This window comes from Bos javanicus, chromosome 12 (genome assembly GCF_032452875.1).
Source record: "Bos javanicus breed banteng chromosome 12, ARS-OSU_banteng_1.0, whole genome shotgun sequence".
Taxonomy (NCBI): domain Eukaryota; kingdom Metazoa; phylum Chordata; class Mammalia; order Artiodactyla; family Bovidae; genus Bos; species Bos javanicus.
In genome coordinates, this window is record NC_083879.1 from 55,521,325 (window position 1) to 55,548,662 (window position 27,338).

At 38.8% G+C, this 27,338-nt stretch overlaps 1 protein-coding gene across 6 annotated transcripts in view; it reads left to right on the plus strand.

Annotated features, from left to right (window-relative positions):
* LOC133258510 (spidroin-1-like) overlaps positions 1-27,088 on the plus strand; it is a 186,666-nt gene extending 159,578 nt beyond the window's left edge. For 4 of the 6 annotated variants that reach the window (XR_009740061.1, XR_009740062.1, XR_009740059.1 and 1 more), the window contains 4 exons: positions 17,108-17,188; positions 23,409-23,498; positions 26,742-26,857; positions 26,943-27,088. The gene's annotated coding sequence lies outside the window, so the exon portion shown is untranslated. The remainder of the gene's footprint in view (positions 1-17,107; positions 17,189-23,408; positions 23,499-26,741; positions 26,858-26,942) is intronic. The other 2 variants (XR_009740060.1, XR_009740058.1) reach the window with 2 other exon arrangements.
* Positions 27,089-27,338: the final 250 nt, after the last annotated feature.

Below are 27,338 nucleotides of genomic sequence, written 5' to 3' on the forward strand. Positions count from 1 at the left end.
GTTCTCCAAAGGGGATAAAAAAGGAATAACAAAAAAAAATCATTTACAGAATTTAGGATGATAAGTTTATTTTTAGAAAATCTACTAAAACAGCTATTTCTTGCTTGTGTATATTTGTGCTAGTAGAAATCATTCAACATTTTTTTTTTTTTTTTGCAGACCTTAGTGTTCTTGTTCATCCTTTATAAGGAGTTAACTGAGCTGACAGATTTAATTACTCAAAGTGGTCAGTCTCATTTTTTATTTCACTTTGACATAAGACTTGGCGCAAGTCTATTACAAGCTATGCTCATTTATTGCTGTACTTCTAAGTTATAAATCTGGTTTACATCTATGGAAAATGTAGTGCAGAATTGAAGACATGTCCAATTATCTGGGCAATTTGTTTTATGAACTTATACTAAATTAAATAGAAAGCATTGCCAGTATTTGTTCTTCCTCTGTGGGCTGCAAATCAGATAAGAAAAAACCTTCTTGAACAGGGGCATTCAAAGTTCTGGCTTTTCAGACTGTTTCCTGAATGTGTTCTGATTAAAACACAACCTGAAAGTCTGATTGATGGTCTCTATTTCTTTTCTTAATGACACAAATACATTTGGAATGTTGACTCCTCTGAAAGTTAGAATTGCTGAGCTGAATGTCATTGCCTTCAGCAGTTCTTCATATTCATTAGAGGAAATGATTTGACAAAGCACTTAAATCAGGGATATGCAAAGCTGGTTTTCTCAGGAAATAGCTATTGAAAGGGATTTTGTGAGTCTCTTACCTACAAAAATGAAATAAAATTCAGCCTAGGATAGGCAATCAAGGTATTGTACTGTACGTATATGTTTTTGGACTTTCATAAATAGCTCATTTGATCAAGCATAATACAGAGCTGTGAAGGGTTACAAAGAGTTATATACAACTTAGCAACTGAACAACAACAATATGTAAAGGTGAATTTTAAAGCATTTGTTCTTTGGTAATAAAGAAGTTGGTACCACCTCAGGGATGTAAGACTATGATGTTATTAGGGGTGATGGTGGAAAACTGTGACCTGCTTTTTCGGTTCTACTCGTTTTTGTTTTTGTTTTTGTTTTCCTGGTACAGAAGGCTGCTGAATTAAAACAAAACGATGTGAAGACCTTAAGCTCATGAAAACTTGAGAAACTTCGTGGAGTAGAACTAATGGGTAATTTAAGGAATCATTCAGTAGTTGATGTGGAGTCAATTCTTAAATTGGTTCCTTCTAGAAAGGGAGGTCAGTTGATTCCTTTCTCATTTCATTTTTATAACAGCTTATTCTCCTTGTATAAGTAAAATAATTTTTCTTATCTTTCTAGGAATATACTGATTTTAGAGTCTTTTTCTGATTGTTTTAGTACCTCTGTTTCCTCCAGTGTAGATTATTCTGTTGGTTGAGTTTAGTGTCTACTTCACTGTATGGCTTTATTTCATTCTTTGGTGATGTGATTCTTGATTGTGTGTTTTTATTTATCTGCAAGCATTTGTGCAAAGTGCTTGATGGATGCGTCATGAGCTTCTGCTAAGACTTGTATTCTATTGTGTTTTCAAGTAAATTTAAAGAGACTTGTATTTCTTTAGCGGCTGGTTTTCTTGTTCTGGGTATTTTCTGTTGCCCTTAGCACTGACAGCCACCTAGGGCTGTGTCACCTGTTTAACACACAGCACCTACCTATCTTCCATCTTTCAGGTTGACCAGTTGCTCCCTGGAGAGAGGGCAGTGGCCCAAAGATGAATCTCTCTGCTGTCCTGGCAAGTCCTCTCACGAAGTTTCCCTGTTCCCAGGTCTGGGGCACCTACACTTTAGTCTGTCTTCTACCCTGTATTTCCTGTGTTATGTTTTCCCATTTCTTTTATCCCAATTATGGTGTCATCACTTAGGAATTCTATGTAGTTTCTGATCTATGGAGATTTCTCATTTTATCTTTGTACATGCTATGTTTATTCATTTAAGTATATTTTCTATCATCTAGAAGGATTTGACATTGCTCAAGCTGACATTTTGAATGAAATTAATACTTTTTTAGGCTTCATTTAGGCAATTGTGCTTACCCAGAATTTTTCACTGCTATCCCAGTCTAGGCTTGCCATTAAAAGTCACCACCACCAACTGTCTTTTCACTGGAGGTGTTTATTTTCAGGCACATCCAGATAACTAGTAAGTGGAAAACCATCATCAAATTATTTCTGTTACTTTTAAACCAAGACAGTTTATAAATCTCAACAACATATATTAAGTTATAAAATAATAAAAAACCCATCCTTTCCCTTTCTGTTGCCTTATCATTATTCCAGGCCTTAAATATAACTACTTTTTTAAATCAAAAGAGGCAAAATGAATATCAAAAGGGAGAAATATTTTGAAGTTGAAAACTAATGAACACTTTGCCTTACCCTTATGATACATTTGCTATTAAAATATACTCTTTTAGGTTCAAATCCGCAATTGTATATGGCGAATTGAACACAAACAGGGGGATTTAGAAAACAGTCTTTTGCAATAAAGGCAAGATTTAATTGCCTAGTAAAAATAGCTTGTCTTTAGGGATGAGAATTTTGGTCAACACTCATTTTAAAGTCATATATAAGAATTTAAAACTATTTTTCAGTGGAGCTATTAAGGAAGCTTTAAAAGGAATCTACTTATCCTTATATACATTTCCTGACCTGTTTTTCTTTCTGCTGTTACAATTAAGTGGATGCTGTATTGAAAGTTATCCTCATTGCTTTTTATTCTCCCCAGAATTATTCATGCCATAGTCTATTTTTCTCCATTTATTATACTCATTTGCTTTTAATTTGACAGTTTTCTTCATGTTTCAATGCATTGTTTTGACAGAGAGTTACTCATCAAGATTTTACTTGGAAAAGAAAATGATAATTCATGTTCACATTTTAAACTTCTTTTTAGTCTTTCTTTTTATTCCATAGTTCTGTGTGCATTACAATGACAGAGACTATAACCGACAAGATAATGTTAGTTATAGTTTAAACTTTATGTGTTGATCTAGCTAAAGAAGGCTCACTAGATACTAAAAATTAAACTGAAAGCAATTTAAAAAAATAGAAAATGTCAAAAAAAAAAAAACCACCTCACAACAGATGGGGAATATGATTTATTTAAAAAAGCCAGTACTCTCATGCTTAACCAGTAATGAGCTAACAAATACCATATATTCCTCACAGTGTGTAAGGCTTGGATGGGTATGCCATGCACGGGCTTGTGAGTAATATTAGCTTGCCTTAATCTACACTCCATCTCCTCCCTTATTTGCACATTCCTCTTGATGAATGTGAATTTGATCCCTGGGTCAGTGGGGAAGAACCCCTGGGGGTAGGAAATGGCTACCCACTCCAGTATTCTTGCCTGGAAAACTCCAGTGGACAAAGGTGTCTGGCAGGCTACAGTCCATGGGGTTTCAGAGTTGGACATGACTGAAGTGAAGCATTGTTTCTTATTTCTTTTCTTGATGAATGAGCTTTATCATTTTCACTCCTTTTCTTCCCTACATTTTGTCTGCCCTTACTATTATGTTTTTGCTTTCAATTATCTGTCAAGCTATTATCCATCTATCTAGCTACCTAGCTAATTATCTTCTTTTCTGCCTCTATCTCAAGTATTTCAACAAAGTCCTCTGACACAGTTTTGATGGTGGAGATGAGATTTTCTTTTGTACATTCTTTTCCATTTCCTCTTACCTCCTATTCCTTATGAAGTTTGATAAAGAAGATTGAGAGGTTAAAACTCTCTGAACCTATAATTTCATTTTTAGAAAGAGTTGTTTGCTAGTGTTTACAGGTCTGTTAAGCAAAGGTGCCTTATAGCCTGCAGAGGGTGTGGTGGGCAGCTTGCGAGGATGTCTTTATTCAGTATTTTCTGTCAGAAATGACCAGCAGTAACCCTGGAGCAGCTGCTGCCAAGTTGCTTCAGTTGTGTGTGACTCTTTGCGACCCTATGGACTGTAGCCTGCCAGGCTCCTCTGTCCATAGGATTCTCCAGGCAAGAATAGTGGAATGGGTTGCCATTTCCTCCTCCAGGGGATCTTCCCTACCCAGGGATCAAACCCACATCTCTTATATGTCTCCTGCATTCGCTGGGAAGTTCTTTACCACCAGTGCCACCTGGGAAGCCCTAGCCCTGGAGCTGGACTATGTCTAAAGAACAGTAAAAGACAGACCTAGCTAGGAAATTTCTGCTCCATTCTGAGTCCTCTTTTTTCTTCTTAGGTAGACCAGCTTGGGTTGGAATCTTGGGTAGGGTGGATGTCCGCATAGGAATCTATGGAGTGGAACCAAATAGCCTCTTCTCCCTCATTCAGAAAAGTTAAGGAAAATGATTGTGCTCCCCTGGTGGCTCACTGATAAAGAATCTGCCTACAATGTGGGAGAATTGGGTTGGATCCCTGGGTTGAGAAGATCCCCTGGAAAAGTAAATGGCAACTCACTCCAGTATTCTTGCCTAGAAAATCCCATGGACAGAGGAGGCTGGCGGGCTACAGTCCATGGGATCTCAAAAGAGTGGACACGACCTCAAAAACAAAAAATAACAAAAGATAATGATTAAAAGCATTGTAATTTTTGAGTACGAGTCTTACAAACACAATAGAAAATACAGTTGACCCTTGAACAACACAGGGACTAGGGGAACTGAACCTCTGAGCAGTTGAAAACAAGAGTGTAACTTTACTTTGGCCCTCTATTTCCTAGGTTCTGCATTCTCCAATTCAACCAACCTTAGGTCATGTAATACCAAAGTATTTTCTATTGAAAAAGTTCAGTGTATAAGTAGACCTATGCAGTTCAAACCTGTGTTGTTCAAGGATCAGCTGTATTACTTTTGACTCAAAATTTAATTTGTTTGCAGTCTTTGTATTTGTTGTGACACTTTATTTAATTTTTGAATATTTGCGGATCTTAATAGTTATACTAAAACCCATGTTCATATGATAGAGAAATGTTCCTTTGTATGGGTTAAAAAAGTCTTATTCCAGTATAAATAGTTTTATTTAAAATTCTTATGAGATAATTAGTACAAATTCTACAGCATTTGGATGGAATTTTAGCATGATTGTATTTTAAAAGTCGTTCTTAAATGATGCCATTATCCTATTAAGTGCATAGCTGCTATGTTACCACTTCTTTGAAGCACTGTGCTAGACAATAGATGGAGAAAATCATTCTCATTCATAAGGTCAATTTAAATTTAATAGTGTGACCGTTCCATTTACTTTAAAGAAAACCACTACTTATTGAAAATATTTAGACAAAAAAGTACTTCACAGAAAGAAGTTAAACACTGTTTAGTGTTTTATTACAGTACTGGGAACATTAAATAAATAATAATGAAGTAAAATGAAGCAGAAGGTCCGTTAGCAGCCTGGATTTCATTTACATGAAACCCTTGAAATTTATGCTCAAGTTACTAAGTACCAATGTATAGGCCATCTGAATATGTGGATGTCACATTTAAATCTTTTTAAATACCTGCTTTAAAAAAAAAAACAATTGGGCAAAGACCTGCTAAATATTTTCCTCCTGAAAACGTAGGCCCTGTCTTTTCAGCTGGAAATTGTGCCCTACTCCACCTCATTGTCCTAGAGATGTCATTTTACTACACAGTAGTTGATTCATTTCATGCTGGAAAAGTTATAGTACTTCCTTCTCTTGGCCTCAGACTGGTTGGTCTAGATATGGGTACATGGTCATAGTTTGACAGTGTGTTCCTTCTCTAGAATTTTCTTGATACTATGTGCACTATTTGTGGCTAAAGTTTTAATGTGAAAGATATCAAAAGTGGCAAATGGACACTTGTCATGCCTTTTTGGCTGGAAGAAGGAAGGTGGATTCTTTGGTGGAGGGTGATGTGGGAGATGGCAACCCATTCCAGTACGCTTGCCTGGAAAATCCCATGGATGGAGGAGCCTGGTAGGCTGCAGTCCATGGGGTCGCTAAGAGTCGGGCACGACTGAGCGACTTCACTTTCACTCTTCACTTTCATGCATTGGAGAAGGAAATGGCAACCCACTCCAGTGTTCTTGCCTGGAGAATCCCAGGGACGGGGAGCCTGGTGGGCTGCCGTCTCTGGGGTCGCACAGAGTTGGACACGACTGAAGTGACTTAGCAGGATGTGGGAGAGAGATGGTAGAAAGACAGAGAGAGAGAAAATGAGAGCAGAAGAATGATAGGGAAGGTGAAAGAGCATTAAGGGGGCAGGGGGTTGGGGACGGAGAGCTATTAAGTAGACCCAGAAAGTTAAGAAAGTAGAAGAGTAATAAATGGTCCTGATGTCATTTGCATTATTTTGAATTATTTGAATTCTTGGTTCCCTGCTTTGCCTGTAGCCTGGTTGTTCTGTAAGATTCCCTAGTATTTTTCCAGTAAAAATGGCCCTTTAAAATTTGTTCTTACTGAGTATCAGTCATTGCCACCAAACTTTCTTTTTTTTTTTTAAATTTTATTTTTAAACTTTACAATATTATATTAGTTTTGCCAAATATCGAAATGAATCCGCCACAGGTATACCTGTGTTCCCCATCCTGAACCCTCCTCCCTCCTCCCTCCCCATACTCTCCCTCTGGGTCATCCCAGTGCACCAGCCCTAAGCATCCAGTATCGTGCATCGAACCTGGACTGGCGACTAGTTTCATACATGATATTATACATGCTTCAATGCCATTCTCCCAAATCTCCCCACCCTCTCCCTCTCCCACAGAGTCCATAAGACTGATCTATACATCAGTGTCTCTTTTGCTGTCTCGTACACAGGGTTATTGTTACCATCTTTCTAAATTCCATATATATGCGTTAGTATACTGTATTGGTGTCTCATTTAGAGAGAGGTCAGTTTGAAGACAGGCAAACTTGTGAATATGGTCTATGTCCAAATGCAGAGATCCTCATAAAGATATTTAAAATCAGTTGTGGTTAGCTTTTAAAGAAAGCAGATAGTCCAAGTATAAAACTTTGAATCTATTAAGTGGTACTTAAGAGCCTTGAGGGCTTCCTGGGTGGCGCTAGCAGTAAAGAACCCTGCCTGCCAATGCAAGAGACGTAAGAGATGTGGGTTCAGTCCCTGGGTAGGGAAGATCCCCTGGAGGGGGAAATGACAACCCACTCCAATATTCTTGCCTGGAGAATCCCATGGACAAAGGAGCCTGGTGGACGATGGTCCATAGTGTCACAAAGAGTCTGACACAATTGAAGCAACTTAACACACACAAAAGCATTTTAGGTTTTGAGACTTAAGTTTTCTTTAGTGAGTTAAAAGGTAGTTGATGAAATAAGTTTACCTGTGAGGTTTGATTACTCTTTACCTCAGGCAGACCTAAGTAATCCCAGTGATTTTGAATGTCTTAACAGAATCACCACGTTGTCAAATGAAGTTTTCCCATTTCACTACATAAATCCACTCCACTATTATGTGTAATGTAGGTCTTCCCCGGAGGCTCAGTGGTAAAGAATCCACCTCCAATACAGGAGACACAAGAGATCGCAGGTTCAATTCCTGAGTTGGTATCTCTTGGAGAAGAGAATGGCAACCCACTCCAGCATTCTTGCCTGGAGAATCCCACGGACAGAGGAATCTGGCAAACTACTGTTCTTGGGGTCGCAAAAGAGAGCTTATTATCTGTAAAATAAGCTCTTATAACCTAACTCCAAACTTCTGTCATTTTAAAACATTTGTAAAGGGCCTTCACTGTAAAAAGCAGTGTTCTTAGTTCTGTACTGATTAGAAGACATAGTCTCAGACATACTACAACTTTTTTTTTTAATAAAGGAGACAAATAACATACGTCACCATAATACTGAGTGACATACAGAAGATACAGATACATACTTTAAGGATATAAGGGTACAGAGAATGTCAGGGCTGTATGTCTGCCTTCTTGGAGATTATCACTATTCTCTTGGCTACAGCCACCGTCTAGAAAACTGGAAATACAACCTGTTGGGTAACCCAGCAACTTCTGTTGATAATTCTACAGTTCAAGACTTTTTCTTTTTTAGGATAATGGCTGTGCAGAATATTACTTAGGGAGTGTGAATCAGGGCAGAGCTCTGCCTCTTGCAGGCAGGCTGAGGATCGATCGTGTACATTGGGCAGAATGCCCATTTTGAGCAGCTGCTAAATATTCATGATTTCCCTCTGGTCCCTCAGGATCATTTCCCAGTTTCCTTGACTTATTTCTTTATCAAATGCTATAGCTATAAGTCTCTCATTGCCCCCAGAGCTCTGTTTTGCTGCTTTGCTGCTGTGCTTGCTTACATTTTCCTTCTTTTGACCTGTGTTCATGGCTTCTGAGTATTCTCCCCATTTTCTGACATTGGTTCACACCCAGCTCTGGCAGCCTTGCTCTTCTGTTTTCAGAGCTTGTCTCACAGGGACTGCCATTCACATGTCCCTAAATTTCCTTAGAAAAATTCAAATTCATTTTCAAGAATTTAAATTTTCATTTAAATTTACTTAAAGCCCTTGCAGAACTCTGTTGTTTCTTTATAGAGTATTAGAAATGACTGGAACGTTTTGAGTAGATTGGAGAAGGTCCTGATGAGAACACTGACAGCGTCAAGGATAGAATAGAAGGCTAGAGAGAGTTTAAGAAATGCCTCGAGAAAGTAAGCCACATTTGCTTATCTGTTTCTCCCAGTATAGACACTATTAAAATAATTTAATTATCATAACATCTGAAAAGTAACTGATGGCAAATAAACATTATTTCAATATATAAAGGGAAAATAATAGAGTTTAAATCAAGTACTTGGAAGGATGCAGGAGAAGTTGTAATCAACTGTAACTGACCGCTCTTTGGAAGAAGAATGAAGGAGGAAGTACAGACTCTCAGATTTCATGTTGTGTTTTTTGAGTGGTTGAAAAAGAGAGGAGCTAGCAGCTTTCTGGGGCTTTCCTGGTGGCTCAGTGGTAAAGAATTCAGCTGCAGTACAGGAGACATGAGTTTCATTCTTGGGTCGGGAAGATTCCCTGGAGAAGGAAATGGCAACCTCCTCCAGTATTCTTGCCTGGGAAATCCCATGGACAGAGGAGCCTGGCGGGCCTAAGTCACTGGGGTCACAAAGAGTCAGATGTGACCGAGCGACTAAACAACAGCAGCCTCTGAAGGTACAGACTTTGACTTGGATTTTTGTTACATTTACTTTTTGGTACCCTTTGGGCATCTCAAAGAAGCTCTCCAGTAAAGAGTTAGAGATTTGGACCTGGAACTCAGAGGAGATAAAGAGGCTGGGAATCTGGACTGGATGATATGATTCTTTGAGAGCGGAACCTCAGTATTTAAAAAGTGAACTGCAAGAATATATATTGTACAAGAAATAGAGAAAGATCTATCCAAGAACTAGAAAGGTAAACACAGGAATAATGCCATGGAAATCTGGAGAAGGAAAAAATACTGAATGCTCTGAGGGTGCATGAGTACATTTCATGAGCTACTCCCATGGGAGCTGCAGAACCTATTCACATGGCAGATGAGGAACGAGATGATTTATATACAGGTTGGCAGAAAACCCTACCAACCTGGGGCTGCCCTTCAATTCCAATCTGCCTTGGCAGGCTTGGCTGCAGTTTCCTAAGGATGGCACAGGGCAGGCTGTGTTAATAGCTTTCTTCTTTCTGTGCAAATGCGGTGCATGTGTCTGTCTTCTGCTGCGATGTTGATGAAGCTTTCACATCACACATCTCTTTCTTTACCTGGAGAGTGTTCACTTGTACTTGTGAAGACTGTGAAGAACTCTTGAGTCCTCAAAATAATCTCTGGAGAGATATTTCCACTTTAACATGAAGTTGTTTCTGAAATAGTTTGTAGTACAGTGCTTTGTACATAGCTTATGCGTGCAAAGTCAGTTCAGCCATGTCTCACTCTTTGGACCCTGTGGTCCACAGCCCACCAAGCTCCTCTGTCCATAGGATTCTCCAGGCAAGACTACTGGAGTGGGTTGCCATGTCCTCCTCCAGGGGATCTTCCCAACCCAGGGATCGAACCTGCATCTCTTATGTCTCCTGCTTTGGCAGGCAAGTTCTTTACCACTAGCTCCACCTGGGTGAATGATGTAGCTGTTGACTCATACGTTTATTAATCAGTTAATATGACCTACATGTGGCTGATGACAATGAATGATGACTTTTTATAATAGGCATGTAGGCATGATTGCTAGTCAGTTTAACACAGGTTCCCAAAACCCTGTTTAATCATTTCAATGTGAATTCGCTCTGTGAGATAAGACTAATAATTAAAGGAAGTAAAAAAAAAATTATAAATTCAATGAATAAAATGTTCAATTCAGACATCCCTTGCTCTTGGTAATTTTCATGAGAGTTTCCTTATTGTTTCTTTGCTTCAGTGTTTGCCTCTGGAAAATTGAGACTACTTGGACTCGGGCCACTGTCCTATTTTGCGTTTCCAGGTTTTTCAGATTGGAACATATATTAAATTTCAGAGTTCCTCAGCCAAAAATATCTTAAAAATCCCCAATTGCTCTTTTCTAGTGGAAAAAAAGTGAAGCGATCTCCAGTGGAGAGGGACTCCGTCTTCTGTGGGCTTGCCTGAAGAACAGGGGACTTACCTACATGTGAGCTCCAAATCATTGCGCCAAAAAGACAGTGTGCTTTGATGTATCCTATCCATCATTTTGTTTTTTGTTAAGATTTTTTTATTCTCTGTTTCACAGAATATAAATCTGGCTTATTACCTTTAAATTTTCATGCAGGGCCATATATTACCTTAAAATTTTTATGATTTTCTTGGCATAATTCTTAGATTAAAATGAAGAGCTTGAAGAATTTATGAGCCAATCAATTGAATTTACGAATATAAAATGCAACCTATCAAGCTACCAGAGTGAAAATGCCTAAGTCAAGTTGCTCTGGAAATGAATATTAATTACTAGACACTGAGAACTACATTTTCCTGCCAGAACAAAACAGATGATTTCTATGATAGATGCAAGGTAATTCAGTTTAATAATCAAGCAAAATATTCTCTTGCTGTTCTTTTCTATTCTGTTGAGGGGATTCAGATCTGGCACTTATGAACTGAATATTTGTGTCCCCTCTAAATTCACTGGGGGTTGAAACCCTAATGCCAAAACCTTTGGGAGGTAATTAGGGTTAGATTAGGTCATGAGGGTGGGGCCCTCATCATAGAATATTGGTGATCTTACAAAAAGAGGAGAGGAGAATACACTCAGGAGGTGGCAAGCCAGGTAGAGAATGCCCACAAGAAATGGAATTGGCTTGCACCCTGATCTTGCACTTCTCAGCCTGAGAACTGTGAGAAAAGGAACTTCTGTTAATAACTCACCTAGTCTATGATATTTTGTTATGGAAGCCCAAGCAGACCAAGATAACTATGATATTCGCTTAGCTGTTTCCCTGATTCTTCATTTTCAGGGTTTTTTTTTTTTTATATTTCAAATACAGACAAATCAATAAACAAAATGTTGAGTGATGGTGAGGTATTTCATAGCATATAGACAGGGTGATGTTTAGAGAAGTAGAAAAGTGATCAGAGAAGAACTAACTTTTTTTTAAAGGATTTAAAAAAAATATTTCATATTTATGTATTTATTTATTTGGCTGTGGCAGGTCTTAGTTGTGGCATGTGGGAACTAGTTCCCTGACCAGGACCCCCCTGTATTGGGAGCATGGAGTCTTAGCCACTGGGCCATCAGGGAAGTCCCAGAGAAGACCTCACTGGGTCAGAAATAAGGTTGTTTAGTGTTATAAGGGGTAAGATGGGGCGCTGTTTCAGGAGTAGGTAATCACCATTGCATTGACCCTGTGTATACCCTGGCACCACTCTTTGTGTATTCTAAATGTTAAATAAAGATAGTTGACAAAATGACAAAGATGAAATTCATTTTGGATTTGGTTGGCAATGGAGAGGGATTTTGAAAATATAGACTTTTTTCTGGGCATATGTATGAGCCATTTAATAGAAAATAATGTAAAAGTGTTTAAAATTTGAACAACTGTTGAAAATGCATTTCTCTTGGTAAAACCCACGTTGTTAGTTTTACATTCTCACTCTTACTCTGTCTTTCTGCCTTTGTGTTACAACCCAGTTTTATTGTCTCTGAGTTCTGTAGGACCTACATTCGCGATTGTGAATACATCTCTAAAATGGACATTAGAAACTACACAGGCATTTGGGAAGTCACTATAGATTTGCTGGGGTGCAGTGTTTTATTTCTGTTGTGTAAGTTGAGGTCTATCCTCTAGAGCCAGATTTCTGCAGTGATTTTCCTGGCTGAGACTCTGTAAATGTGGTTGGCACCATGCTAGGGTGGCTCAGGTAGCCAGGAACTGAGATTATGTTTACCATTTTCATAAAACCTCATGGAATAAATATAGGTTCTGCTCACCCTTTCTTCTACCCCCAACTATAGACCTTAGCAGGAAGGAAGTATCATTTTCATCTCTTGGTGCAATGAAAGCTCTGAGAATCTAGTTACAATTTCTCTTAGCAAATGGAATCCCAGAAGTGTCTGCACATAGCTAAAATGCACATGTATTCTCCTCTTGGAGTTTTTTCTTTTTTTCAGACCATGGTTGAAAAAAAAATCTGCTCTTTAAATTATTCCATTGCTTTACAGAGGAAGTATTAATTACATGACTGCAAGCATAGATCAGCCTGGGATGTAATTACAGGGCTTACTTTGTCTCTGTTGTCCAACAGAATTAGACAGGAAGTGCTCATGATGCCAGTGGTTTAAGGTGTTTTGTAGCCCATTATGTTTCTGGTTCTCTCAAGAACTTAAGCATAGATCAAATGACATTTCTGTTGCCCAACTGTCTGGAAAAACAACAAAGGAGGTATTACTAGAGATACATTTTTACAAGTCTTATGTTTGTACATTGCTAAAAAATGTTATGTGTAGCCTTCAAAAGGTATTGTTCTATAGCATCACTCTTGTTTTCTGATTTTTCTCTCTTTTGTCACAGTGTGAGCCCATTACTGGCTCTTTATTTGGTTGTCATACTAAACAATGATGTCACTGAGAAGATTAAAAATATGTTTGTATGATACAGTTTATTTCTTTTTAACAATGTTTTATATAAAATTTTTCTTAGGTGTCTGATTTCAAATTATTTTAGAATATCTGAATAAAAATTAAAGTTTTTGAAACTACCCTTCCATCTCATTTACTTTTTTGTGGGTTATTATTTTCTGTATTGAGATTTTTCATCATTCTTATAAAGATTGACTCTATTTTTTTTTATGTATTAGGTCTGCAAATTTCCTGCAGTAATCATGTTTATTCTCAGCTTTTAAGCTCTCTATTCAGTTAAAGAAGCTTTTTCATTCTGCTACTGTTTTCTGTTATATGGGGTTCTACATCTTTGAAAATTCTTCTCATAGCTAGATTCTCCTCCATATCTTCTCCCATCCTGAATATTATATTTCTTGATATAGTATGAAATATATTGATTTCTTATTACAAATATATTATTTCTTATTACAAAAACCTTTTTTTGTTGTGTGTGTCTGTGTGTCAGTAGCTCAGTCGTATCTGACTCTTTGCAGCCCATGGACTGTAGCTCACCAGGCTCTTCTGTCTATGGAATTGTCTAGGCAAGAATGTTGGAGTGGGTTGCCATTCCCTTCTCCAACTTTCCTTGTTACTATTGGGCAATTTATACTACATCCCTCTCTTTCTTCAGATTTTCACATCATGGACTATTTGATTTCCTCCTAATATACCCCAGATTACACTTTGAGTACACAATTTTCTCAAAGCACTTGTGCATATAATTGCTTTTAGTCTCAATTGCATAACTCTGACCTTGTTACTGATTTTGCAATCACTCTATTTGTTTTCTGTTCAAAATTTCATTTTTCATTTTCTTATTTGAAAAACAAGGTGACAATTTCTATCATGTGTTAGAGAAGTGAACATTCAGGGTTATACATGTCTCCTTCATCTTCCTTTTTTGGGATCATGTTAATAAAAGTTTACACTCCAAAGACACAGATTTGGATTTTGACAAATATCTTCATTCTTTGCTAGGAAAGTAACACTAAATTAGATTGGTTGATGTGTTTCAGAAGGAAATGACAAGTCATAGTTAATGTAAGCATTGAAACTCAGGTAAACTTAGGCAATAAGAAATGAAACAAAAATATTAAATGAGAAGACAGCGTGCTTTAAAAGAGAGCTCCTGAGGTGGCACAGTGGTAAAGAATCTGCCTGCCAATGCAGGAGGTGCAAGACATGCGGGTTCAATCCCCGGGTTGGGTCAGTTCACTAGAGTGGGAAATGGTAACCCACTTCAGAATTCTTGCCTGGAAAAGTCCATGGACAGAGGAGCCTGGTGGACTACAGTCCATGGTGTTGCAAACAGTCAGACACGACTGAGAACTGCTTTTATTTTCCACGCGCTGTGAAGGAGTGCAGTAGCAGGAGTAGAGTTGTAAAGTTAAAAGGCATGGGTCTGTGTTGACTCAGTCGTTTAATTGTTGTGTGGTAGTGAGGGATGTGTCTCCCAACTTCTCTAAGTCTCAATTGAAAAATGGAAAATATAAAATGTTATCCATTTCCAAAGGCTGTCATATTAAAAATCAGAAGGTGGGACGAATTGAGAGAGTAGCACTAATATATATATATACTTTACTATGTGTATAATAGCTAGCTAGTGAGAAGCTTCTGTATAGCACAGGGAGCTCAGCTTGGTGCTCTGTGATGACCTAGAGGGGTGGAGTGGAGTAGGGGTGAGAGGGAGGCTCAAGATGGTGTGGACATATGTATACTTATAGCTGATTCACTGTTGTTGTACAGTAGAAACAAAACATTGTAAAGCAATTATGCTCCAATTGAAAAATAAATTAACAAAATAAAATAGCGGTATTGATGTGAAAGTGCCTAATTTTCTTTCATTGCTGCTGCTAAGTTGCTTCAGTCATGTCCAACTCTGTGCAACCCCATAGACGTCAGCCCACCAGACTCCCCCGTCCCTGGGATTCTCCAGGCAAGAACACTGGAGTGGGTTGCCATTTCCGTCTCCAATGCATGAAAGTGAAAAGTGAAAGTGAAGTCGCCCAGTCGTGTCCGACTCTTTGCGACCCCATGGACTGCAGCCCATTAGGCTCCTCCATCCATGGGATATTCCAGGCAAGAGTACTGGAGTGGGGTGCCATCGCCTTCTCCGTTTCTTTCATTATCTTCTGTCTTATAGTTTATACTACTTAGTTCCCTTTATCCATGGCTTTGCTTTCCTTTGTTTCAGTTACCCACAGTCAGTGGTGAGAAGCTGAAAGTATCAAAGGAAGAATTCAGAAAGAAACAATTCATAAGCTTTAAACTGAATACTTTTGTGAGTAGCACAATGTAATTTTGTGCCATTCAGCTCTGGTCTGCCCCAGACTTGCATCATCGTTTTTTTCAGTAGATTTTGCCAAGTAGTTGCTTACTAGCCATCTCAGTTATTTGTCATCATGATATCATAGTACTTGTGTTCATGTAACCCTTATTTTACTTATTAGTGGCCCCAAGAGCAAGAGTAGTGATGCTGGTCATTCAATTATGCCAGAGAGAAGCCATGAGGTAACTTCTTTAAGTAAAAGGTGAAAGTTCTCAACTTAATAGGGAACGAAAAAAAGAATATGCTGACTCTGTGGGAGAAGGAGAGGGTGGGGAGATTTGGGAGAATGACATTGAAACATGTATAATATCATGTATGAAACGAGTCGCCAGTCCAGGTTCGATGCATGATACTGGATGCTTGGGGCTGGTGCACTGGGACGACCCAGAGGGAGGGTATGGGGAGGGAGGAGGGAGGAAGGTTCAGGATGGGGAACACAGGTATACCTGTGGCGGATTCATTTCGATATTTGGCAAAACTAATACAATATTGTAAAGTTAAAAAAAAAAAAAAAAAGAACATGCTGCAGTTGCTAAAATCTACAGCAAGAACCAATCTTTTATCTGTGAAACTGTGATGAAGGGAAAAGAAATTCATACCAGTTTTGCTGTTGCACCTCAAACTGCAGACGTTTCGGCCACAGTGTGTGATAAGTGCTCAGTTAAGATGGACAAGGTATTAAGTGTGTACAATAAGATATTTTGAAAGAGAAAGACCACAGTTAATAACTGTTATTTACAATGTATGGTATTTTATTATTAGTTTTTGTTTTTAATCTATTACTGTGCCTAATTTATAAATAAAACTTTATCATAGGTACCTATGTAGAGGAAAAAACTTAGTATATATAGGGTAGGGTTCGTTACTATTAAACTGATATCTGTGGTTTCAGGCATCCACTGGGGGTCTTATCCCTCTTGGATAAGAGGGAACCACTGTAGTTAGTTTCTGTTCATTTTCACTAGATTAATTCTTTGTTGTCAGACCTGTACTTAACAGAGTACCAAACAGTGACGTACCTTTGGGGAAGGTCACACAACATAACGGTTAATAGCATAGAGTGTTGTCAAGCAGGCTATGTTTATACCTCATCTGTATCCTGTTGGTGTGATTTGGGGCAAGATGCTTATCTTCTTTAAATCTCAGCTTTCTCTTCTATAAATCTGAAATAATAATAGTATGAGATAGCATATAAAGCACTTACAGTAACTGGCACATAGTTTATAAATTAGTGATCATGAAAACCATCTCCACCCAGACTGACCCAGACTGACTGCTAGACGTCAACAGTTCCATTATAAGCATCACGATAGTAGTCAGCAACACTATCGTTACAGCTATTTTCTTTCCTTTAAAATCTATACAACGTAATGTTTGAGAATCACTTATGCATGAAGCATAAGTCCACTTTCCAAAATAAAGTCAGTATCTTTTCTGAATTAGTTCAAAGTATAAAAGTTGGGTTTTGTTTTGCATTTATTTTTCTCCTTTAACAGATCCCATGTAGATACTCATAATGAAGATATCATATTAATACAAATGATTGTTGCTATATCAATAATTAAGAGGGCAGTTTGCTGTACTGGGAAGAACAATGAATTCATAACAGAAATCTCAATTTGTTGTCCATTTATTCTAGCCTGTGGCATTGAGACCAAATACTTGTCTGACTCAGTTTTGATCTTTACATTTTCTATAATCTCTGCCTCCTTGCATTTATCTCCTCAGATCAGAGAAAACAGATCCAGTTTTATGGAGAGAAAAGGTAACTGTGAAATGGTCTTCATATTCCCCATGAAGAATATACAGGTATGTGGTAAAGAAGAGATAAGAATTTCCTGAGATTTCATTTGTATGTAAGGTAGTTGTTTTAGCAAAGTAGCATAGGAGAAGATTAATATGAATCAATGAAGTGTTTCACTGATGGATTTTTTAAGTGATTGAAATATTAGTGTTTTCCATTTCAGAGAATTGAACTCTTAAATATGCTATTGGCAGAAGGAGACAAGTTTTAATTATTGGGTAAGGATTATTTTAATATGTATGTGAATTGCTGACATGATCATCCATCTTTCTCCAATTCTTGAAAATGGTTTGATTTACTTAATATTCAATTGTAATTTGTTTATATCATTAATTTATTTGGCATATTCATTTTGCATAAGGCAAACAGATGGCTGGTGGTGGAGCATGTACTCAGTCGCTCAATCGTGTCCGACTCTTTGTGACCGCATGGACTGTGGCACACCAGGCTCTTCTGTCCATGGGATTTCCCTGGCGAGAATCCTGGAGTGGGTTGCCATTTTCTTCTCCAGAGGATCTTCCTGACACAGGGATTATACCTGCATCTCTTGTGTCTCCTGCATTAGCAGGCCGGTTCTTTGCCACCAGTGCTTCTGTGGAAGCCAGGTGGTGGAAGAGATGGCTATTTATTTGCCAGAAATGGGTACTGTCTCTTCTAAAGGAGAGATGTCACTTGGAGAAGCAGGTCCTGTTTCCCAGTGGGAATACCACCTATAACCCACCCCGCCTCTTGCAGTTCAGCATAGTCACATGATTGCATCATAGCCAATGGAATGAGAGTGGAATGAACTCCTCCTCCTTTAAGGCTGCTCCTTAAAGTTCTCTCCTGATTCATTCCTTCTGCCCTTTTCTATTTCTGGCTGTCTAGATTGGAGGAGACCCCTGGGGTGACCTCAGAAGCCTTAGAAGCTGATTTCCTGCTAGACTGGGTGAAGCATCTCTGTTAGCCTGTACTTGGAACTGCTACATTGAATATTAATAGTGTAAAATGAAATTCTAATTGTGTGAAGCCATTCAATTGTGGGAGTTATTGCAGCAACTTACAAGTACATATTCTCATCTGCTTCCTTGTCACAAATCCAGTCCAAGGTTATGATATTATAGTGTTTAAAGCTCTTTTGCAATATTTTAGCCTCAATATATCATAATAGCCTTTAATTTAACATATAGGTTGTCTCACGTGAATTATAAAGAACCTGTATCTATAGACCAAAAAATTCTTAATGCAATTATAACTAGCCAACTCACTGGAAAAGACCCTGATGCTGGGAAAGATTGAGGGCAGGAGAAGGAGGCGACAGAGAATGAGATGGTTGGGTGGCATCATTGATTCAATGGACATGAATTTGAGCAAACCCCAGGAGATGGTGAGAGGCAGGGAAGCCTGGCGTGCTGCCGTCCATGGAGTCTCAAAGAGTCAGACATGATTGAGCAACTGAACAACAACAGCACTTCAGTTAGCAAGAACCTGTATTTATAGAACAAAAAATTCTTAATATAATTTTAACCTTTAGCCCCTTTTCTCACATCCAGTTTAATTTTATATAACCCTGAACTAATACCTCAAAGATCTCACACATCTTTGTACTACCAAAAATTAAAGAACTGACACTTCTCACAGGGGGAAAAGGAAATTCTCTAAATCTTGAACTCTCACAAAAGAGGTCCTAGAATGATGATTTAGCCCTCTAGACTCTATTCCAAATCTTTTGGTAGTTTGCATATCCCCAGAAGCAAATCCTGAAGCAAGTATTCAAGTTTAAGAGCTAAATCGAGAGATAATTTCAGGAAACGTGAATAGAGGGCAAGAAAGTAGAATAGGGAAGGAAAGACAACCAGTAACAAAAGCACTAGCAGTTGTTTCTGGGCGTGACCAGATTTTGCCCTCACTGAGAAAAATCTGGGTGCATTTCAGGGTTAGTACCAAGTTGGGAGAGCAAGCTAGAATGTTTATGCACCAAAGTCCCTTCTCTTGTTGGTTGAAGGATGTTCGTAGGGGCTGTTAATTCTTAGGCTATTGTGGCTTTGGCCAGATAAAATTTACAGGTAATGAAATGCAGGTGTAGACAGCTGGAAATATAGACAACAGATATTAGAATGGTAAGTAAAAGGGGATTTGAGTGGGCATCAAGACCAATTGTTTCTCACTTCAAAATCTTACAGAAAAGGAAGCATAGAAATGGAACGTGTACACCCATGGCTGATTCATGTTGATGCATGGTAAAAACCACCATAATATTGTAAAGTAATTAGCCTCCAATTAAAATAAATAAATTTAAAAAAAGAAATGGAAAGTATAAAACTTTGGCATTTGCAGTCACCATTTTATTTTATAATGATATGTACACAATTCTCTTTTTAGCCTAATTTTTTCTTCCCATAACAGCAGGACTAGAATTTTCATTTCTTCTCTGTGACTGTTTCTTCTAGTATCTTATGCCTAAGATAGACCACATGATTTGATCTCCTAGACATCTGGTTTTCTGTACAAAAATGTTGCAGTTTTGCTCAGTGATTTTTATATCAGTTTCTTTACCATAATCTTGATTTGGAATTTAATTTGGTTTTATTAAAAGAAGGCTGGAGTATAAATTTATATCCTGAAAGGGAGAAAAAAAAGGAATGTATTAGGAACCATTCTGGTGCCTCCTGTTCTTCTGGTCAGGGCTGATATCACTAATGGATTACATCATTCCCTTTGAGAGACATTTCATCCTGAATTTCAATCACATGTTTGTCAATATCACTAACGCTCCTGTCCTATTGCCCTTCTGTGGAGTTTCTTTACAATGAAAACCACAGTTCTTGATCAGTTCACTAGCCTGTTTTCTCTTTGTCTATCCCCAGGCTGCAGAATGTTTCTGCAGAAACTCACACACCAAGCAGATGAGTACCATTACTGTTTATGACTTCATAGGGACCCCATAACGGTGTCTGGTCATGCTTAGATGTCTCCCTACTCAACTCTACTGCTCATTCTCTGAAGAGAAAAATGATTTTTTATTCTCTACAGCCTTCTTATTGAAAGTATCAGAAAACCACTAGCTTAAACAATTGGGGGTATTTATTAAATTCTTCCTGGGATATCTTACAGAATCAAAGGATGGGAATAGGACTGGTTCTTAGTAACAACTGGAACCCAGAAATTAACTTCCGTTTCTCTCCATCTTGTGTTTATTATCTTCTTTGTGAATCTATTAAAAATTTTTTTTCTGGGCAGGTCACATCTGTTCTATGTTACCTATGGTGGGAAATGTGGGAAACACACTGAGAGAACAGTAAGACATGGCATTTAGGTTTCCATGGTAAAACCTGGATTACTAGAAAGACAGTGACTTTTACACTGAAGTTTCTGAAATTCTGGGAGAACACAATGAATGGTTGGTTACACTATAGTCTGGTGGCCAGTTCGGGGCTAACCAACTGTGGCCAAGAAGGAATAGTTATAACCAAATAGTTGGGCAGTTCTAGTGCAAACCACATGGATGAAACAGGGTGGACAGGACAGTTACTGGAGCCGTGAGGGGGACTGGAAATACCACCATAGATAATTGATTCATTAAACTTTTCTACTTTCCTTAAAATGTAACTATTATTCTATTCTTCTCAAAAAATGACCTTACTTTCTATTGTGAAAATAATATGACCATGTACATAAAACTTTATTTGGTGTTTCTTCTCTCTCTCCCCATCCTACATTTTTATAATAAAATAGTTACACTTCATACTTATGGTGAATTCCTAGTTCCATATTATTTATGGTCAATCCTATTGTTTTTGAACCAACTCCTACAATTCTTGCCTTTATACTGTTTGATGCAACCCACACAACTATTGCCAGAGAAAACTCCTGAATCAGTAGTTCTCTACATGCATGCTAAGTCACTTCAGTTGTATTCAACTCTGCGATTCCATGAACTGTAGCCCCGCCCACCCAGGCTCCTCTGTCCATGGGATTCTCCAGGCAAGACTACTGGAGTGGGTTGCCATTTCCTTCTCCTTGAAAAGTGAAGTATTAGTCACTCAGTGTGTCCGACCCTTTGCAATCCCATGGATTATAACCCACCAGGCTCCTTTGTCCATGGAATTCTCCAGGCCAAGAATACTGGAATGGGTACCCATTTCCTTCTCTGCAGGATCTTCCAGACCCAGGGATTGAACCCTGGTGTCCTGCATTGCAGGAAGATTCTTTACCATCTGAGCCACCAGGGAAGCCATAAAATGTGCACACAAGTAATGTGTTTTCCTTATAGCACCCTTTCTCCAGCTTGTGGACTCTGCTTTAATGTCCACCTTTCTTCTACTCCTTTAGTTGCTTTAGTTCTTCTTTAAACTTCCTTCTCTGAAGCCTTGGCACAGACCATACCCTTCTTCAGGGGCTGAGTCTTTGTCTTCCTTGCATCTTCTGCAGTCCTTATGTTCTCCTTATATCTTCCATAACCATGCCTCTGCTGCTGCTAAGTTGCTTCAGTTGTGTCCAACTCTGTGCGACCCCATAGACGGCAGCCCACCAGGCTCACCCGTCCCTGGGATTCTCCAGGCAAGAACCATGCCTCACACTCCGTTAAATTGCTACGTGGCACTGAGTGACTCAGATGTTAAGTGTCTCGTTGCTTCAACACATGTAAGTAATACAGAGACAGAAACAAAATTAGAGAATTGTGGAACACATATCAATTTTTTAGTTCTGCCTTTTAAACTTGTAAGGATCCTAGCAATTATAAACACCCACCTCTGTGAATTTTTACCAGCACATTCCTTCCTCTGTGGGGTAGGAAAAAGTAGAAGAGAACCGTGTATGTGATATAAATTAGATTAATAGCTTGTATGGAGAAATATATTAGGAGAGAATGTTCATATATTCATAAGTAATTTTATTAGCTTGGTTCCTGGTTTCACTTGCCTGTAGTGTCTTCACTACAAGATATTTTCCATACCTTGAAAGAAATTTAACAAATTCTCTTATTTTCCCAAGTGTGAGAAGAATTAGGAGGTCAAAATTAGGAAATTATTTCAGTGGTTTGGATTACAAAAATCATCCATGTCCTAATGAAGAACATGGTTCTCATCTAACTGAACTAATTTCTGCATGAATGCAGAATTCAGAATAGTATTTTGGAGGTAATATTATGTTTTCAATAATTTTATATTATGACATCTTACCTATAGAAACCTATTTTAAAATAAAATTGCTTGAAATGGTAGAAGCTTCAAAATACCAACATAAAACAGTAAGTGGGAAATTTTCTCCTTTACCACTTGAAATTTTAATAGATTATTGAACCATATTTTATTAGCTGTTATCCTCTGGAGAATAACAGATATGTATATTTCATTAGCCAAATTTGGTTCAGAAAAACGGAGCCACTCAGAGTGATAAAGACTAGGGGATTTATCAAAGGGCTTTGACTTTATACATGTGTAGGAGCTGAATGAATCGTTGATACAAGCCTGTTTTTCTACACCGGATGCTGGGCCTGAAGTCAGTAGGGCAGGCCACTGGGAAGGGAAGATGCTGAAGTAGTGAGGGGCAGGGCAAGGTGGAACCCACCCACGAAGCTCAGCATAGTTGCTGCTGATGACTTGAGTGTGAGGCTGGTGTTCTTTACTCTTGAGCCAAACTTGTGGAGCTTGTTCAAGGGTCAGAGAAACTGAAAGGGGCGATCTGGTATGAGTTGGAAGAGCATGTAGGAGCTGCACATGGAAGCCTGGGGTTCAGGGAACTCAAAGGCAGAGGAGTTACTAAGGGCTTGCTGAGATACTAAGGGCTTAGTTAGTAAGGGCTTAGGCACTTGCTGAGTTACTAAGGGCTTGCTGACTTACTAAGGGTTTACTAAGCTTGCTGGAGTTACTGAGGGCTGGCTGAGATCCCCTTAGACAAGGAGAGCCAGCAGGTCAGAATGATGCCTTGCCTGGAATTTCCCATCATAGAAGCATATAACTACTCCCTCTTTCCACATTTTATTTATTTATTTTTAGTTTTAGGGGTTTTTTTTAAGATTTCTTTTTAATTGGAGGATAATTGCTTTACAATGTTGTGCTAGTTTCTGCTGTACAACAACACGAATCAGCTATAAGTATAAATATATCCACTCCTTGTTGAGCCTCCCTCCCATCCCTGGGTCCCAGCTTTCTAGGTCATCACCAAGCATCTCTGCTATACAGCAGCTTCCCACTATCTTTCCACCTTTTTGATGTCACCCCAAATATCTCTTGTGGTCCACAGGAACCTGAAACAATTCAGGGAAAAGGAATTCTGAGAATCACAGTTCCAAAGATGAGCTGACACACCCTGCATGTAAGCGAATCACCTTGTGTAAGTTGAAAACAAAAATGAAATAAAAATGTAAACAATCCCATTTTCTCCCTGGAACAAAGACTTACTATCTTTTGGTCAATGCAATGTTTTCATCAGGCTTCTCATCATAGCTTCAGTGCCTGCATTCAGATAACATCTCAGGAAGTCTCATGCGGGTCACCTTTCCTCCAGACACACTGGATATCATCTTAATTGCCAAGGATGTTAAGAGAAGATAATAAGATAATAGGGGAAGCAACAGCCATTAGATGTGGTAATTGTTAGTCTGGGATCTGGAAGCTTTAAGAAGGATATTGGGTAATAAGGCCTCGGAGACTTGCAAGTTTCGCTTCATCCAGTGACCTGATGGGTGTGTTTACCATGACGGTAAAGATCTTATGTTCAAATTCAAACTCAGAGGATTGGAAGACTATTTAAGTTGTCAGGGCAGCCTGTTAGTAGGCCAAGGCTTCCTATAAACCATCAGTGAAAAGTGCAGGGATACCAGTAACACAGGGCAATACGCAAACAGAACTTTGTGTGGCATGTACAAGATGCGTAATGCTTACAAACTGCCTGAGGCTTTGAAAGCAATTTACGGAGAGAGATTTTACAGTGGCCTCCTTTGGAGCCACTGATAATTAACCAAACAAATAATTCAAAGTATGTCCAATGGGTTTCAGCAAATTTCCTTAAGAATTTGCAATACTGGAGATTCCTATTATGATTCTGTTGGATCGGTGTTTTCGGTGGCAGCATGTAAACACACAGGACTTGATTCATGATCGTGTGGGTAATAACTTAAGATCAATATTTTCAATGATGTAATAGAAAAGTGCAAGGAATCTCTGCCTTGTAATAAACAGCAGTTGAGCTTTCTTTGTGGGCAGACACAGTCATTATAAATTCTGCCAAGTCTATAGATTTATGCCTACACAAATGACTGGTGAAAGAGAGAACTTTTTCTCATAATAGCAATGTAGTTTCATCACTTATTAAATACTATAGATTTATTTGTGTATGACACTCAGATACCAAAAGTATTATTCTCACCATTTATCCTCATTTATTCACCTTCATATATATTCTCACCACTTATTTAGCACCTGATATTTCTGTCTTGCAGGGAGTCTCGTTATTTTTCTCCATCTTGTTATGGAGGCGTAAAGCTTGTCTTACTCATGCTAAGTGACGTCATGGAAGTAGATTGGGCTGTAGAGCCAGAAGAATATCTGCTTAAAGGATTTGCTTCATATTAGTTTCTGCTTCTGTATAACCAGGGAGGAGGGTGTTGTGATCCCCCTCTCTCAGGATGACCCCGAGTCACTGAACATAGTAGAAAGTGAAGTGAGTTGTAAACAGTAAAACACTATAGAAATAACAGTCAATTTATGATTTGTATCTCAGGTCTGTAGCACCTTAAGCATATAGTACAGTGTTAGTCACTCAGTCCTGTCTGACTTTTGCAATTCCATGGACTGTAGCCTGCCAGGCTCCTCTGTCCATGGAATTTTCGAGGCAAGAATACTGGAGTGAGTTGCCATTACCTTCTCCAGGGGATCTTCCTGACTCAGGGATTGAACCCAGGTCTTCTACATTGTAGGCGGGTTCTTAACCATCTGAGCCACCAGAGAAGCTCAAGGGCTAGTGCCAAAGGATGATCAGTCATATACAAGACCTAAATTGTGATGTCTCTTATTTGTGAAATGATCTCATTTACTTCCTTAGACATACTCTTCCTGCTGCTCCTTGAAAGTACACATAATCTGATCTTTCTCATAGTCTGATATTATTTTCCATTTCAGTGAACTGGAAAGTATGGGAAATTGCATCATATTTTTTTTCTACCCTCTTATTCTAACTGTTCATGTATAGCATATGCTTCTATTGTGGGTCACATGTTATCTATTTCCAGAGCTGACTTGAAAAATTGAGTTTGGATATGCAGTTGCCTTTTCATTAGAAATAACTATCTTTCTCACTCCTTTTTTTCTTCTCACCTGTTCCATTAGCCATCCCATCCCCCATCCTCTGATCTATAAGCAGATTTCTGGCAACACTATTTAAAAAAAAATCCTGCCTTGATCAATGCGTTTATTGGTTTGCCAACATTCTTGTCCAGCTAGTATCAAGCCCTAAGTTATTCAAAGTCCATTTTCTTTGTTCCCCCTCCTGGGCTGTGGAGGTTGCTAGAGAAACTCATGTCTCCTGTATCCAGGTATTCATGCATGCTCAGTCAGTTCAGTTGTGTTCGACTCTTTGTAACCTCATGGACTGGAGTCCGCCAACTCCTCTGTTCATGGAATTTTCCCAACAAGAATACTGGAGTGGATTGCCATGCCCTCCTCCAGGGGATCTTCCTGACCCAGGGATCGAACCTGAGTTTCCAGTGTCTCCTGGATTGCAGGTGGATTCTTTATTGCCATGCATGCTTGTAGTTGTACTGTCTGGACTTAGCCCAAGTTCACCCAACCACAGACAAAATAAATAGAGCAACCAAATAACTCTGTTTCCAAAATGCATTCTCCTGCAGCAAGCCTCCACTGGCCACAGGCTCTGCTCTCTTGCGTACTGCTCAGGCTCTGACCTATGGCCTCTTCATTCCACTTGTATTTGCCCCGCTTCCAATATTGGCACGTAGGTTCATTCCTGTTTCATCTGTTGGCTTGAGTCTCATCTCCATGAGACTGTCATGTTCATACTATTATCAAATCTGAATACCCTGGTTGGGTCCCAGGACTATGTTTTATGAACTTTCCCCGTGAATAGCCTCAGAAAAGTAGGTGTTTTTAGGATTTGCTCTTTCCTCAGAAGATCAGAGTTTGGTAGTGGTTTCCACCCCTAATTGAACTCACGATTCTCCTTGGCCATACGTTTCCTCTCCACTCTAGCCAACGTTGTTTTTCTTAAAAGATACTGAAAGTCTTACCACTTTCCTCAAACTGTTTCACTCCAGTCCTTTTACTATTTTTTTCTTTCCTTTATTTAAATTTATTTTTTTTTAATTGGAGGATGATTGCTTTAAAATATTGTGTTGTTTTCTGCCATTCATCAACATGAATCAACCGTCCGCATACATATGGCCCCTCCCTCTTGAGCCTCCCTCCCACTCCATTCCACCCCTCTAGCTGATCACAGAGCACTGGATTTGAGCTCCCTGTGTCATACAGCAAATCTTCACTATCAGTTTTACATATGGTAATGTATATGTTTCCATGCTACTCTCTCAATCCATCCCTTCTCCTTCCCTGCCATGTCCAGGAGTCTGTTCTCTATGTCTTCATCTCCATTCGTGGTTTAGTCGCTCAGTCATGTCTGACTCTTGTGGCCCCATGGATTGTAGTCCACCAGGCTCCTCTGTCCATGGAATTTCCCAGGTAAGAATACTGGAGTGGGTTGCCATTTCCTTCTCCAGGGAATCTTCCCGACCCAGGGATCAAATCTGCATCTCCTGTGTTACAGGTGGTTTCCTGCACTGCTGGAGGATTCTTTACCAACTGAGACACCAGGGAAGCCCTCTGCATCTCTATTGCTGCCCTACAAATAGGTTCATCAATCCATCTTTCTGGATTCCATATATATGTGTTAATAAATGATATTTGTCTTTCTCTTTCTAACTTACTTCACTCTGTATACTAGTTTCATCCACCTTATTAGAACTGAGTCAAATGCATTCCTTTTTATGGCTGAATAATTTTCCATCATATATATGTACCATAATCTCTTTATGTATTCGTCTGTTCATGAATATCTAGGTTGCTTCCATGTCCTAGTTATTGTAAATAATGCTGCAGTGAACAATGGGGTACATGTATCTTTTTCAGTTATGGTTTCCTCAGGGTTATATGCCCAGTAGCT